The sequence below is a fragment of the Cannabis sativa genome, chromosome 7 (genome assembly GCF_029168945.1).
Source record: "Cannabis sativa cultivar Pink pepper isolate KNU-18-1 chromosome 7, ASM2916894v1, whole genome shotgun sequence".
Classification (NCBI taxonomy): domain Eukaryota; kingdom Viridiplantae; phylum Streptophyta; class Magnoliopsida; order Rosales; family Cannabaceae; genus Cannabis; species Cannabis sativa.
The window spans coordinates 29732431-29747344 of NC_083607.1; positions in this window are offsets into that span (position 1 = coordinate 29732431).

Here is a 14914-nt window from a genome sequence, read left to right on the forward strand (position 1 = left end):
TGAAACCCCTTCTCCGTGCGCAGAAATGCTGCAGCTTCTCCCCTGCGCCGAGTTTTCTCGGCAGTGCAACCCCTTCTCCGTACAGCTCGCATTTTTTTCGTTTTTCTTCGATTTTTCATGCTATTTCTTGGATTTAACTTCTGATTTTCTGTGTAGTTTTGTAGTTAGATTTTTACTTTTCAATTTTCAAATCTAATATCAGAAATAAATTAATTTGAATTTTTTTTAAAATTAATCTTAGATATTAGTGTAATATGAATTTGAAAACAAGTAAGTATCTATCTTTTTGCTTGATTTTTTATCTTATTTTTAAATTTGATTATATCTTATCTTATTTTTAAATTTATGGTCAGATATTAAATTTTTTTTAAATTAAATGTTTTTTTTAATTTGACCTTATTTAAATTTAAAATAAGATAACTATAATCATGATATTTTGATAGAAATACGATATTTTGCTAACTTTTAAATTTTGTTATTTTATTTATTTAAATTAAATCATAAAATCTAAAAAAGATATTTATTTATCTTTTTTTAATTTTTATTGAATATTTAATTTATAAAATAACATTAATTTTGTAAAAGTAGTTAGCAAATTTTGAAATGATATTTAGGTTAGTTGAAACCTAATTTTTCAAAATTGTAGGTTTAATTTAGATATTATTTTATTAATTTCAAAAATAAATATATTTTTTTATTATTTAATTATTTTTTTTCGAAATTTAATTAATTAAAATTAAATAAATCCTATATCCAACTATCTAGTTAACCTTGTTGCAGGAGTATGTGTTTCAGCTTATGTGTAAGTTTTATAAAACCTATTATTACTTGACCTAAATTGTCATGGTTAACTTGTTGACAGATCCAATGATATGATTTTAACCCATGGTTCAATTGACGATAGGTCAAGTAAATAATTTGTAACAGGTAAATTTTACAATCTTCTTTCATCTGTGTATGACGTAGCAACATGATAGGATCCATCCAAATGTGTGCCTGTGTGAGCCTATATGTTTATTTTATTATATAGATGCATATAGGTTGTTGCTAAATAAAATGTCACACAATGATAGATTTTATTTAGGTCTATTTAGTTTTTGGACCTATTCAATTCATAACAGTTATTTATTTTAAGGTTAAATTCCTCTCTTTTGGGCCTTGTGTGAGAGTTGGGGGCCATTAGAAGTGGGTACGACATACTGAACCCAGCTCCCCCTCACATGAACTACCCCAATTGTGAAGGCCCATTTGCCTGATTTGAATAACTGTGCTAGGTTAATTAAATTAGTTTAACCTAATAAAATTGATTAGCAACATAATTAACTTTGAAAATATATGAAATTTATTTTCATTTTAATATTTTAAAGTTAATTTTAAGAAAAACACTCTTAGTTTTAGATATTATTTCTAGACAAACTATTTGTATTTTTCTTGGATTTAATTAAATAAAGAATTTTAACTAACTAGATTCTTTCTGGAGCTTATTTAATTAAATATTCCTATTTAAGTTATAAATTAGTTATATTAACTGATTTTTCTTATCTAACTTAAATTTGAATATTTTATTTAAATTTAAAATTAAGTTGAGGAATTCTAGGCATTAGTTATTAAAGATTCTTAAGATATTTTTTTAAGTTAGTTTTAAACTTTAAATGGAATATTTTTCAAATTAAGTGGTTACAACTTAATTTTTGATATTTAATTAAATTTAAATTTGAAAATATTTAAGTTCTAGATTTTTTCTATAACAACTTAAATTAGATATTTTTTTCAAATTTTTGTGGAAAAGATACTTAGTCAAATAAGATATTTTCTAGATAGTTATTTCTAGACTACTTATTATTTCAATATTAAATAGGAAAATATTATACATTGTAAAATTAATTATTTAAATAATTAATTTTTGTACAATTTAATTAGTATATTTTTCCTAGTATTAAACTAGAGATAAATAATTAAGCCTTCTCTACACTTAATTATTTATTTCTTGAATTTAATACATTTAATTAAATTGAAAAATTAAATATCTAAGTTGATTTTCATCATGATACTTAAATATTTCTTTTTTCATGACACTTAATTAAATAGAAAATTATTTTTAGTTGAAATTTATTTTTTCAACTTAAATTTAAATAATTTTCAAAATATATTTTTCTTTATTTTATTAATCAATTTCGAAATTGCATTATAATAGATGTTTTTGAATTTATCTAGAAAAATAGATTAAGTTGTAAATTAATTATTTATTTTAATTAATTTTTGGACCAACTTAAATCAATGATTTTTTCATTTATTCATTAATTTAAAATAAATGAATTAAAGTATATAATTAGAAATTGAATTAATTAGTCAAAGGAAAATCTAGATAGGTGATATTTTTGCTTGAAGTATTTTTTCTAAGTAATTTTTATTTAGTATTTCAAAAATAGTAAAGTTTTTAAACTTTCTTTTTCAAAATACAATAAATATATTCTCATGAAAATTTAAGTTGAGTTGCAAATTAATTTAAATTAATACAACTTAAATTAAATTTCTTAATATTTATATAAAATTACTATTAAGATGGAAATAATTCAATTTATTTGAAACCATCTAAGTATAATTTTATAAATATTAAATTAAATTCAAATTTAGAATTTTAATTCTAAATTCGATATTTAATGAATAGATTTTATTATAAATAATAAAGAAAATACATTTTAAAGAATGAGCTTTATTATTATTATTAAGATATTCGATCTCCATTGTTGGTTTTACATAGCTTTTCTTTTAGTGAGTAATCCTCCCTAATGGAAGAACGTTCATTAGCAAGTTAGCACCGTTTAATCTCGCAAGATAAGTAGCTTTGTAAGTGTTTTATATAGTATGGATCACCCTAATGGTGGCGACTGTATTTGACTTGCAAAATATCAAACAATGGTAGAAGCTCATAAGATAGAATAGCCTTGACTCTCGCCTAAACGGGACAACGCTGGATTCCAATCTTGATCGAATAAAAGGTTGCTAGAATCTTTAACATTTTAGATGAGCTGACAACTCTATTCAATGGATGGTAGCTTTGACTCTCGCCTAAACGGGACACTGATATCAGTTTGTTGAAAACCTTGGAAATTATTTAGGATTGTATTTTTTAGTATTTTCTCTTATCATTCCTACATGCTATGTGCTTATAATTTCTGAATTGGATTTTGTGTTAAACCATTATTGATTTCTATTTATTATTTTGTAGTATCCTGTATAACCATGATGAATTCCATGTTATCACTCTTGACCGAAAATAAGCTAAATGGATCTAACTTTCCAAAATGGAATGAGAACATTAATATTGCTCTCATAGTAGAAAGTGCCTTGTTTATGTTAACTGAGCCGTCTCCTGAAGTGTCGGGGACAATGCAACCAAAGTTGTGAAAGAAAAGTATGAGCGTTGGCAGAAAGCTAACGACAAAGCTCTATATTTCATGCTTTCCAGCATGGTTGACACCTTTAAAACTCGGTTTTCTAAAACCAAAAAGGGTGCTGAAGTTATGACGAAGTTAACTGAGCTATTCGGTAGGGCATCTCTTCAATCTCGCTTTGACGCGACTAAGAAATACATCAATACACGGATGGAACCCCATCAAAATGTGCGTGATCATGTTCTCCTCATGGCAAGTTATTTCCAAGAAGCCCAGGATCATGGTGCTGATGGATCACACTACTCAAGTAAGCCTTATCTTGAATAGTCTGACTCCATCATTTCTGCCCTATACATCAAATTATGTCATGAATAAAAAGGACATAGACTTTCATGAGTTAGTCAATGACCTTCAGACATATGAAAATTTGATTGGAGGCCCCAAGAAGAAAGGGGGTAAAACTCAAAATTCTGGCAATGGTAATGGGACGGTCAAACCTGAGGCAAATGTTGCCTCTACTTCTAAACCCAAATCTAAGAAGAAGTGGAGAAACACCAAGAAGCATGCCAAAGCCATGAAAAACAAAAAGGCCGCTGCCCCTGGTGATGCACTAAAAGGAAAGTGTTTCTACTGCAATGAGAAAGGTCATTGGAAACCCCAATGTCCTAAACTTCTTGCAAAGAAACAAGGTATTTCTTTATATAAACTTTAAGAGTTTTAGTGAATTATTATCCAATTGGATTATTGATTATGGACTAACTTTGTTTATTTGTTTCTTCTTCTTATAGGCCAAGCTACTTGAACTCAGATGCTATCTTAGTGAGTTGGATCGGAAAGCTGGACAAAGGGTGAAGATCGTCCAAGATGAAGATGAAGCTCATTTATCTATTTTTTGAATTAATTGTTTTAGTTTAAAGACAATTTGGATTTCAAATTTTAGTTAGGGATTTTTATCCCTGTTTTTCTCATATTGTTGCAATATTTTTTTTATTAATAATTTTTTTTATTTATTTTCTATTCAAACAAATTACAATTTATGAGATTGAACTTCATTTACTTTATCTTAAACAACAATTACCACATTATATTTATATGTTCGTATGTGTAAGTGTTTTTATTATTGATACAAATTCTATAATATTTACAACTCTTCATTGAGTTATATTAAATAAACACTAGAAATTATTTCTGTGTTTATTAATAATTGTTAATTCTAATACAATTATCAAGAATTTGTTTAATAAAAGGATCTTTTGATCTGATAGGGGTGGAGAAAAGTTAAGAAAACTATGCAGTTCAACGATCTTTTATATCTAATGAACTCTGGATTGTATTCAACTTCACATAATCTCTATAACACTTAGAGGATCATGATCTTTACAACCTTTAGGGGTGGATCATAATCTCTATATACTTAGGGGTGGAATTTATCCACAATACCCCATGTAACACATATTTTCTTTAAACATGAAAGTAATATAATGAATTAGCTATTATCAGTATAAATCCTTGATCTTGATTGTATGTTCCAATTTAGTTTTACTGTTGTAGTAAAAATGATACCTGTAAAAGTTCTTTGATAATGTATCACACTACCTGAATTGAGTGGGAGAATTTTAAAATTCTTTACCCATCCTCATTAGGTTGACACTTGTGATAGGAACTTAAGAACACTACTGAAAAGCAAATCTAACCATTCATGTGGATAGATATAACTTATCAGAATTATGAGAATAAGATAAAAGAACTCTAGTTCAGTCTATTCGAATGACTTAATCCAAGAATTCTTAATCCTCATAACATTTTATGGTATCTTAATTTTGATTACTTAATCTCTGGCAAGTATTTTTCACTTCAAATACTAGTCTGCTATGTTGATGATTTAGTCTTAAAAGAAACTTACGTTTCAGACTAATACAATAAGTCACAACTAGATAACTCTCCAAACAATAAAGAGGTTAAAAGTATTATTTAACCAGACATCTGCTATTGAGTGGGAGCTATCTGAGATGTAATCAAATAAGGAACGTTAGAAGATATTCAAGAAAGATTTATGAAAGTGATCTATATGTTAGATATTAAGGAACTGTATATCAGTTATCCTTGTATCTACCCCAACTCATTCAAAATTTTGAGATGGTGGTTACTTTGGGGGTGGAGGGGTTATTCTATAATAATTCAAGCTCTGCCAGAGAAGATTTATAACTTTGTAAATTCGAAATTACCAAAAAGTTATTTTACTGAAGAAAAGTCTACGCTGTATTATCTCAATTCCATATTTTAAAATATGAGAGATATGTCTTCTGTTTATTCAGATGTACTTTAAAACAGTAAGGATTTCAGTATCCCTTGATGAGTAAAGCATATAGTAAAGGATGTTTCATATTGTATTTATGAACTAGTTTCCAGAAGTTTGGGTGGATTCAAATATACTACACTTGATCTGAAGATCAAGACATCAGATTGATTTATTTGCACAGTTTGTTTTATGTTAGTGCAAGTGGGAGTTTGTTGGGTTTTGTGCCCTAAATAAAACCCTTTACAATCTGATTAGTTATCAATATAAGAAATTTGAAGTGATTTATGTTTGCATGAATTTTACATGCTAATGGTTTATATGTTTATTACATTTACACACAAAATCTGTTAAGTCCAGATCATATGTTTATTCACAATTACAGTATCGTCAACACAGTGGAATGTGATTGTGATTATATGAATCAAAAGACTAAGTTCCTGTTTCATCAGTGTTTTGGATTTACACTGATGTGATAATCAACGATGATGTGTACTTACACTTGGAGTAAGTGTTATGTTCTTTCCAGAACATTGGTAAAGTATACTAGTTTTGAATGTATGGAGTATACATTGGACTGGACCGATATTGCAACTTAGTTAAGATATTATAAACTTACCGTCATATCTTTCCTAGTCAATATCAGTAGTTGATCTTAAGATTAAAAGAATCTAAATCCTAATATGCTTACGCTCAACTCAGGAGTGTTATTCATGTTCTTTGATTTATTAGTTAAGCCTACATTTGGGTCAGGGTGATACGTATATTTTGGGAACATGATAGTATGATTGAGTGGGAGTGCTGAACATAAATATGGAATCTATAGCTTCTACTGGTGTATAGAAGTCAAGTGATGATTCCCTTTGAGCTTAGCTAAATAGAAGTAAATGGATGAGATCTTGTTTAACTGACTAATTCTTAGATCACTAAACATCATTTACAGGTAGCTAAGTGTTTTAAGGGGCAAAATACGTTGAGGGGTGTAAACGGTAAAATTGTCCCATCTTGATGTAAATCATCTATATAGAGGATCTTTGATCACAATAAGATTATAACAATAGTTAAATGAGATAGCACATCTATATCGTGGAACATATAATATGCTCTATATAAGTCTGAGAGTGCCATTCTAATTTCTAAGAGTGGATTCAACGAGAAATTAATAAGTAGGGATTTACTTAGTAAATTCTGTTCACTTATTGGAAGCTCAGCATATAGATCCATGGTCCCCATTCTAGTTGAGACTATACTGCTTGTAAGACTCAATAATTGATTTGTGATTAATCAATTATAATTCTAAAGTTAGACTATGTCTGATTCGTGAATTTTCACTAAGCAGGGGTGAAATTGTAAAGAAAAGAGATTCTAGGTTTATTTATTAATTAATAGACTTTATATGTCTAATTAATAATTAAATTAAATCACAGTATTATTTAATAATCTATTTTAGTTATTAAATAATTAGTTTTGGCATTTAAATGGTTAGAATTGGAAAATTGGCGTTTTTGAGAAAATAGAAATAAAAATTGTGAAAACTGCAAAAACCAAGTGAGGCCCATTAAACACCTTGGCCGGCCACTTAAGCATGTTTTTCCAATTAATATTTTCATTATTTTAATGCCAAATAATTGCTAGCCTAAACCTTGGAGTTGCCTATAAATAGAAAGTGATGGCTCAGTCAAGTTAACAAGTTTTCAACAAGCTTTCAAGCTTTCTGTCAGAAAATTACTTTTTCAGAAAATTGAGCCTTGCCTTTTTCTCTATAGCCGAACTTAACCCTCTCTCTTTTCCTCTTCATAATTTCGAAACCCTTAGTGATAGAGTAGTGCCCACACACAGCAAGTGGTACCTCAATCATAGATTGGAAGACTGTGAAGGATCACACACAAAGAGAAGGACATTCGGGCTCAGATCTTGATAATACTCTGCGACAGAAAGGATACAAGGGTTAGAGATCTGAGTGGAAGTAGACATTATTCCGCTGCAACTAATGTAAGGTTTTCTTAACTTTATATGTGTTTATTTATCGTTATAGAAAGTTCATATTTAGGGTGTTAAACAACATACTTGTGAGTAGATCTAAGATCCTTGTAAAATAAATTCCAACAGGCTTAACTAACAAATCAAAGAACATATATAATACTCTTGAGATCGAACCTAACCATATCAGGATTAAGATCATTTGATCTAGGATCAACGGGTGATATTGAATTGAATAGGTATTACGGTAAATTTTAATATATCTAATCAAAGTTCAATATCGGTCCTTTCAATGTATATTCCAAACGTCCGATACTGGTAAACTTTGCCAATGCCCTGGAAAGAACATAACATTTATCCAAGGTGTAAGAATACCAATAACTGATTCATGTCAGTCTAAATCCAGTGAACTAACAAATCAGGGAATAAACTTTCGAACATATAATTAAGATTATATTCCACTGTGCTGACAACACTATAATCATTAACAAATTCATATGTTCTGGACATAAATAGAATTCATACATTATGTATATATAATCATGAAATAAATCATGTGAACCATGCAACATTAAATGTTATTTCTGATCTTTATTAATAAGTAAATCTGATTATATTGAAATGAGTTTTATTTAGGGCATAAAACCCAAAAAACTCCCACTTGCACTAATATAAAACAAAATGTGCATTTCAAATAATCTCAACACCTATATATACAAATCAAGTGTAGTAGTAGTATACTCCTCGTGATAGGATCTGACAGGTTGAATTAACCACAACCTTTTCTCCACCATTACTCTTTCTTAATCAGTAAATCCTTGATATTGTGAAATTCCTCTCTATATGTCTACTCTCTTGGGATACTGGATTCTATACTTTTGGCAACTACTTTTTGGTTAATCAGGAAATAACACTAGTAGTTAAGACAAGTTGGAACGGTGCCACAAATGTATAGAACTTTCCTTAGACTAAATAAGTACCTTTCCTACAACTTTAACATTCAGTCTCTCTCTGGTAGACTAAGAGACTTCAGATAGGTTTTTACACTTCTCCAAAATCACTACTCCACCCCAAGAGTAATCACCATATTATCAGCAGACTTTCTAGCACAAAAGCAAGTCTCGAAATCTGATGTGGTGTAGTCTAAGAGTTTTTAACACACCCTTACCGACTAACATATAGTTTCTCTTCTTAATCTTAAGATTTACTTGATTGTCTTCCAATATTCCTCTCCTGGATTAATCTGATACCTACTCATTACTCCCACTCAATAGCAGGTGTCTGGTCTAAGGCATACTAAAGCATATCTGAGGCCTCTCACTATTGATTTAAGGAATTCTTTCATGGCTTTATCTTTTCTGGAATAGTTGAGACTTTTCCTTAGATAAATAAAATCTATGCCTAGAAGTCGAGAAGCTTTTATAGATTGCCATTAGAAAGAAAATGCTTCAGCATCTTACTAAAGTAAGTTGCTTACATTAGAGTAAGTAATTACCAGGTATACCATTGTTGGGTTTTATGCCCTAAATAAAACTCATTTCAATATAATCAGATTTACTTATTAATATAGATCAAAAATAACATTTAATTTTGCATGGTTCACATGATTTATTTCATGATTATATGTACATAATGTATGAATTCATCTGGAACCCTTTTCACATACTTGATCCTGTTTATTGTGTCGTCAACACATTGGAAAGTAAACATGACTATGTGAATAAAGTTTCCTAGATTTATCAGACATAGGGTTTTACTGATATGATAATCTACAACAGAGTTTACTTGCATTTGGAGAAGTGCTATGTTCTTTCCAGAGCATTAGTTAAAGTAAAGCTCAGGTTGGATGCATGGAGTATGCATCGGAAGGGACCGATATTGAACTTTGACTTAGATTTATTAAACTTACCGTAATATCTATTCAAGTCAATATCTCCTAGTTGATCCTAGATCGAATGGTCTTAATCCTGTTATGATTAGGTTCAATCTCAAGAGGCTATTCGTGTTCTTTGATTTGTTAGTTAAGCCTACTTTTAGTTCAGGGTGATACGTACATTTTGGGAACACGGTAGTGCAATTGAGTGGGAGCGCTAACATAAACATGGAATCTATAGCTTCTATCTGGAGCGTACGATCCTCGGGACAGCAGTGCTTTTTGTAATTAGTCGCTAGGCGACAAGTATTTTATATTAGACAGTAAACTTTTGTAAAGTGTTTTGTAATCGGGATCCCGAGTATTTTTGTATAAAGTATTTTATAAGTTTAATTAAAAAGCAAAAATTTTAATTAATCACGATTTCCATAAACCTCGTTGATTAGCAAAGAGCTGCACAGTACGTTTAAAAATCACGTAATACGCCTATGCTAGTTAGGGTGTTACAATTTGGTATCAGAGCCGCCAGGTTGTCTTCCGAAGATCGTCACGACATGTACAATCATCATCAGCAGTTAGCTCGTTCTACGGTTCAGTAAGCTTTTATTGCTTTAGTAGCTTATTTAATTATTATGAAATAAGAAAAGCCTGATAGGAAGCATGTTATTAGCCTGATAGTACAATAGGTGCATGTTTTTAATTTCTAAATTAAGCGGCATTAGTAAGCTCTCTTGATCATGACCTGATGTGCCAACTCTTGGTTTCGCAGGCTGTTCAGACTAGATGGACATCAGGCGGAACACCAAGAGCCATCAGTAGGGTCAAATCAGGGTCAGGGAGCTCAGTTTCCCTCGCATGCTAGGGGCCGTGGTAGAGGTCCCAGGGGCAGAGCTCGTGGTCGGGGTGATGATGACCCGCCACAGGCTGCCCAGGCTGCCCAAGACGATCAGGAAGCCCGGAATTGGTAGACTAGGTTTGCTTAAATGCAAGCCAGGATAGAGGAGCAAGATCAGGAGATTTAGAGATTGAGGCAGCAGGGGGCTCCTGCAGTGCCTGTGCCAGAAGTTCCTGTGGCACCCGCCCCTGCTGCTCAGGCCGAAATAGTAGTAGCGACAAATAGAATGGAACCCTTGTATGAAAGGTTCCGGAAGCAAGCACCTCCGGTTTTTCTGGGAGGTCCAGATGTCATGAAAGCTGAGCAGTGGCTAACGGTGATAACCAAGATACTGAACTTTATGGGTGTCACCGGAAATGATAGGGTGGTGTGTGCCACCTTCCAGTTCCAAGAAGATGCGCTAGTCTGGTGGGACATGGTGTCTCAGATTCATGATGTCACCACCATGACCTGGGAAAGGTTCCAGGAACTCTTCAACGCGAAGTATTATAATGAGGCCGTTAGAAGTGCCAAGAGAAAAGAGTTCGTACACCTAACCCAGTGGGAAAACATGAGCATGACTGAGTATACCACCTAGTTTGATCGGTTGGCGAGGTTGGCCTCGGGAATAGTGCCAACCGATTTCGCAAGAAGGAAAAGTATCTGGACGGATTAAGTGTGAAGATCAAACATGACCTTATGATCACCACCGACGACAGACCCCCTATGCTGAGATGGTGGAGAAGGCACTGCGAGCTGAGGGCCCAGTTGGATGTATGTCGGAGTCAGCTAGTACTCCATTGAGTGGCGGGGCTCCTACCCCTCCTGCATCAGGCTTTAGCAGGGGAGGTAGTGGTTCGGCCATGGACCAGAAGAGGAGAACATCCACTGCATCCGGTGGCTCGGGGCAGAACAATAGGTTCTGGGGAAACCAGAGTAGAGGCAGCCGTCAGGGTGGTGCTGAGACCCGGTTTTCATACGCAGAGTGCCCCAGTTGCAAAAGGCACCATCTGGGTGAGTGCAGAGGTCAGGGATGCTTTCAGTGTGGCATGCCCGGACACTACAAGAGGGATTGTCCCCAGCTCCGATCAGAGGCACCGAGGGCTCCTGCGAGACCCACTCCAACTAGGGTGTTCGCCATCACGTAGGCTTATGCAGATGCCAGCCCTTCTGTTGTAACAGGTCAGCTCTCGGTTAATAACTCATATTACTCAGTGCTGTTTGATTCTGGGGCCACACATTCTTATGTGGCAGCCAGAATCTTTAGTAAATTGGATAGACCGTGTGATAGTTATGAATCAGGGTTTGGAACCCTGTTACCTGGCAGAGAGTTAGTTATCTCCAAAAGGTGGATTAGGTCTATGCCGATCAGAATAGATGGTAGAGAGTTAAGTGCTGAGTTGATAGAGATGAGTCTAGTAGATTTCGATATTATTTTAGGAATGGATTTCCTATCTAAATACTCAGCCAGTATTGATTGCACGAGGAAGATGGTGATCTTCCATCCGAAAAGTGAAGAACCATTTGTGTTCGTTGGTTCGGTTCGGGGATCTCGAATCCCGGTGATTTCGGCCATGTCAGCTAAGGAATTACTGCATGGAGTTTGTTTAGGGTTTCTGGCCGTGGTGATGGACACCACTCGGTCAGATACCATTCGGCCAGAAGATATCAGAGTGGTTCGGGAATTTCTAGATGTTTTCCCGAAGAACTTCCAGGGTTACCACCTCAGCAGGAGATTAATTTCATTATAGATTTGGCACCCGAAGTGGAACCGGTTTCCAAGGCTCCGTATAGAATGGCTCCAGCTGAACTTAAGGAATTAAAGATTCAGCTTCAGGGATTACTTGACATAGGGTTTATTCAACCTAGTGTGTCACCTTGGGGAGCTCCGGTTCTGTTCGTCAAGAAGAAAGATGGAACTACGAGGATGTGCATCGATTATCGGGAGTTAAACAAGCTAATAGTGAGGAATATGTTGGAAATTATTTTACCAGGATCTTAGATCTACTCACAAGTATGTTTATTAACATCCTAAATATGAACTTTCTAAAATGATGAAATAAACACATAAAGTTTAGGAAACCTTACATTGGGTGCAGCGGAATAATATGACTCCTTCCGTTCAGATATCTAGCCTTGATTCCTTTCTGTAGCAGAGCATTATCAATATCTGAACCTGGATCTCTTTCTGTGAATTTTTGATGCTGAAACTCCTTCTTGCTGAAAGTCTTTCTTCACGATCTTCCTCACTATGGTTGAGGTATCACTTGCTGTGTGTGGGCACTACTCATACACTAAGAATTTCAAAATCTCAATGAGGAAGAGAAAGAGAGTGGGTTCGGCCAAAGATAGGGAGAGAGAAGGCTCAGGTTTTTCTCTGAAGGAAAAATAGAAAATTTAAGTGTCAGAAGAAAGTGTAATTTTCCTGAAGCCTTCACTATCTATTTATAGCATTCCACTAGGGTTAGGTTTGAATTATTTAGCATTAAAATAATGAAAATATTAGAGGTAAATTCCTATAAAAGTGGCCGGCCCTATACTAGTGGATTTGGGCCTCACTTTTTGCAATTTTGCAGTTTTATCTTTTCTGCATCTGATTTTCTCAAATACGCCAATTTTCAAATTCAACCATTCAAATGCAAATTCTAACTATTTAATAACTATAAATAATTATTAAATAATATTGTCATTTATCATATTTATTAATTGAACCATACAAAGTATCATAATTAACAAATATGCCCCTTAAACTCTTTCTTTACAATTTCGCCCTTACTTAGTGAAAAATTCACAAATAGACATAGTCTAATTTGGGAATTATAATTGACTAATCAAAACCAATTATATGAGTCTTACAAGCAATATTATCTCAACTAGTGCGGGGACCATGGGTCTATATAACCGAGCTTCCAATAAGTAGATCAAGAATTTAGCACTAAAATTCACTAACTTATTAATTCTTCGTTGAATCCACGCATAGAACTCAGACTTGCACTCTCAGTATATAGGATGCTCTATATGTTCCACCATATAGACGCATCATTAGTTATCCATTGTTATAATCCTAATTTGATCACTGATCCTCTATATGAATGATCTACACTGTAAAGGGATTAGATTACCGTTACACCCTACAATGTATTTTATCCTTAAAACACTTGACCCCGTATAAATGATATTTCAGCTTATGTGAAATGAGTACTCCACCATTTATGTTCGTTTGGTCAAGCTCGAAGGAGATCATCCTTTGCTTACTATTCGCCAGATAGAAGCTATAGATTCCATGTTTATGATAGCGCTCCCACTCAATTGCACTACCGTGTTCCCAAAATGTACGTATCACCCTGACCTAAAAGTAGGCTTAACTAACAAATCAAAGAACACGAATAGTCTCTCGAGATTGAGCCTAATCATATCAGGATTAAGATCATTTGATCTAGGATCAACTAGGCGATATTGACTTGAATAGATATTACGGTAAGTTTAATAAATCTAAGTCAAAGTTCAATATCGGTTTCTTCCGATGCATACTCCATGCATCCAACCTGAGCTTTACTTTAACCAATGCTCTGGAAAGAACATAGCACTTCTCCAAATGCAAGTAAACTCTGTTGTAGATTATCATATCAGTAAAACCCTATGTCTGATAAATCTAGGAAACTTTATTCACATAGTCATGTTTACTTTCCAATGTGTTGACGGCACAATAAACAGGATCAAGTATGTGAAAAGGGTTTCAGATGAATTTATACATTATGTACATATTATCATGAAATAAATCATGTGAACCCTGCAACATTAAATGTTATTTCTGATCTATATTAATAAGTAAATCTGATTATATTGAAATGAATTTTATTTAGGGCATAAAACCCAACAAACTCCCACTTGCACTAATATAAAACAAAAAGTGCGTTTCAAATAATCTCAACACATTGATATACAAATCAAGTGTAGTAGTAGTAAACTCCTCGTAATAGATCTGAAAGGTTGAATCAACCACAACCTTTTCTCCCCAATTACTCTTCCTTAATCACAAAATCATTGATAATATCAAATTCCTCTCTATATGTCTACTCTCTTGGGATATTGGATTCTATACCTTTGGCAACTACTTCTGGTTAATTAGGAAATTAACACTAGTAGTTTAGGCAATTTGGAATGGTGCCAAAGATGTATAGAACTTTCCTTAGACTGAATAAGTACCTTTCCTGCAACTTTAACATTCAGTCCCTTCCTGGTAGAACTAGAGACTTCAGATAGGTTTTTACACTTCTCCAAAATCACTATTCCAACCCCAGAGTAATCACCATCTTATCAGAAAGATTTTCTAGCACAAAAGCAAATTTCGAAATCTGATATGGTGTAGTCTAAGAGTTTTAAACACACCCTTATAGACTAACATATAGTTCCTCTTCTTAATCTTAGGATTTACTTGATTGTCTTCCAATGTTCTTCTCCTAGATTAATCTGATACCTACTCATTACTCCCACTC